Below are 2500 nucleotides of genomic sequence, written 5' to 3'. Positions count from 1 at the left end.
AGTACCGTCGCGCAGTCGGCCGGGCATCCAAGGGGCTGTCATCGTACGCTAAAAGCGACGGACAGTCTTCGCCTCGGGCCTTAGACCGACACGCAACGGGTCGCGACGTTCTACTAGGGGAGAAGTGCACGACTACATAGCCGGAACATTCGCCGCGGGTGGTGTGCCCACGCCGATGGGAAACCCGCCGTAACGGGACCATCCGGGGCACTATCGCACCAACACGGGAGCCAGCTTCGTTGACGATGAATCTCCCCATTCGATCTTTTGGGTTTCTCGGGTTTACCCCTGAACGGTTTCACGTACTCTTGAACTCTCTCTTCAAAGTTCTTTTCAACTTTCCCTCACGGTACTTGTTCGCTATCGGTCTCGTGGTCATATTTAGCCTTAGATGGAGTTTACCACCCACTTAGGGCTGCACTCTCAAGCAACCCGACTCTAAGGAGAGATCCACCCGAGACGCGTACCGGTCGCTACGGGCCTGGCACCCTCTATGGGTAAGTGGCCCCATTCAAGATGGACTTGGACGCGATTCGATGTCTCGGGATAAACGGATCCTCCTGAACACTACATTTCCCAGCGGCGTTAACCGCGGGATTCAGTGCTGGGCTCATTCCTGTTCGCTCGCCGCTACTAAGGAAATCCTTGTTAGTTTCTTTTCCTCCGCTTATTAATATGCTTAAATTCAGCGGGTAATCTCGCCTGCTCTGAGGTCGTCGAAATTTTATTATTTCTTTTCAAAGTTATACCACAAACTGTACGCTCTTTTCGGGGTTTCGACACGTAATACGAAAGGTATATTAATACCAACGACGCACAGGGATTATGTCGTTCGATTTTTTCCTTGTATCGTTCGATAACCAACTATTTTTCTCTTTTCGGATCAACACAATATCGTCGACTACTCGAAGGTACGTACGAGCCAAAATGAAAGCTCGGTGTCTCCTCTCTCTTTTGTTCGACAAAAGAAAAAAGGCACTTAAAACGCCGCATATTCGGGCAGGCGGGACAACGACAAAAAAAAAAAACGACGACGACGACGTCCGGTTGTTCTCGACTCGCGTCGGAGTATATATGTATATATTATAATCGGATATATCTTTTTATCTATCCAGGGCGCGTTAAAACAAACGACGAGGAGAGACTACGACAACGAGGAGATAAAGGTCGGACACCTTTTCTTCTTACCCTCGGCGCGCTCTCGCACACGATCGTTTCATGTTTCTTTTGTCCCCTAAAGGATACATATACCGTTACAACATATTTACGTTCGAATATACACTCGACGGTCGATAAACCGTAAAGACGCATCGTCCGATACGTTTTTTCTTTTGCTGTCGCGTTCCGACGCAAAATCCCAAGAAAAGGGCGAGAATGCCAGAGACAGCCATGTAAACCATCGGTGACTTATCATGGTCCAGAGAATAAAGGGTTAAAGGAAAAAAGAAATCCCATTTTTAACGTGCGTGGTACACCTTCGTCGTGTATATATCGTTCGATGAAACCACGAGCGCACAAAAGGAGGAACAAAAGCGTTTCGAGATCGATCTTCGGTGTAAATGTCATTGTTCATTTGCGTTCGACCGTTGTTCGATAAAAGAAATTTAACACACGAACAACAATGAAGGGAGACTCTCGCAAGACGATCACCAAATAAGCGTTTATCGTTCGATCGGTCCGGGTTTTTCAACGTCCGTCCGGCACAATTATGCACTTCGAGGACTGGACGACCGGAACCCGTATTGGGATCGCGCGGTCTTCCGCTTCTAATCAACGACAACGAAGCGATCTGCGCTTGTAAATGTTAAAAAAAACGTGGCGAAGCTACGATCTCGTAATAATTTAACCGTGAAAGAGCTTCCGTCGCACGTTTATTTTTAACTTTTCCCCTCGTTGTATAAACTTTCGCACCGTCGAAAAAAAAATTCGACAATCATTTCAGACAACGTCGGGAGCGCGGAGAAACGCCGTAAACACGCTCTACTCTCGGCTTGCTTCCTTCAATTGGTGTCTAACAATTCTCTCGCAGGGCGAAGAATCATTTTCTCTCTCGTCTAAATATCCTTCTGTAGTTAGGTGTTTTCGACTCGGGAGCGCTCTTTCACGGGCGGTCGTATATGGTCTCTTTTAGGGGTTTAACTAGAAACCACGACTCACGCAAGCCGAGATAAGCGCATTCCGCCGAGAAGATCCTAAAAACTAAGAATTGCGAGATATACGAAAATGTTCTTCTGTCGCCTGTGAAAAAAATGAACACTAGCAAAGAGAGGGCGAGACACGAACGTTCCATTTAACATTCTCCGCGTCAAACGCCGACGAAATGTCCAACCATCGCTCGTACGTTTTCGCCAATTTCGCAAGTTGTTCTCTCTCTCGCGTTCGACCATCGGATCCCGCTCCGAAACGTTCGACTTTTCGGCGTTTAACAGTTTCGTTTTATCTAGTCGAACGACGAGCGGTACCGAAAAAAATTTAACAATGAAGAGAAAACCTTTTGCTG

At 47.2% G+C, this 2500-nt stretch overlaps 1 non-coding gene across 1 annotated transcript in view; it reads right to left on the bottom strand.

Annotated features, from left to right (window-relative positions):
• The window catches only part of LOC143266470 (large subunit ribosomal RNA), a 4388-nt gene extending 3672 nt beyond the window's left edge, over positions 1-716 (bottom strand). The window contains exon 1 of the ribosomal RNA XR_013041445.1: positions 1-716. This exon is cut by the window's left edge and continues 3672 nt beyond it. This is a non-coding gene — a ribosomal RNA (large subunit ribosomal RNA).
• Positions 717-2500: the final 1784 nt, after the last annotated feature.

This window comes from Megachile rotundata, unplaced genomic scaffold (genome assembly GCF_050947335.1).
Source record: "Megachile rotundata isolate GNS110a unplaced genomic scaffold, iyMegRotu1 scaffold0815, whole genome shotgun sequence".
Classification (NCBI taxonomy): domain Eukaryota; kingdom Metazoa; phylum Arthropoda; class Insecta; order Hymenoptera; family Megachilidae; genus Megachile; species Megachile rotundata.
This window is presented reverse-complemented; position numbering and strand designations above follow the sequence as displayed.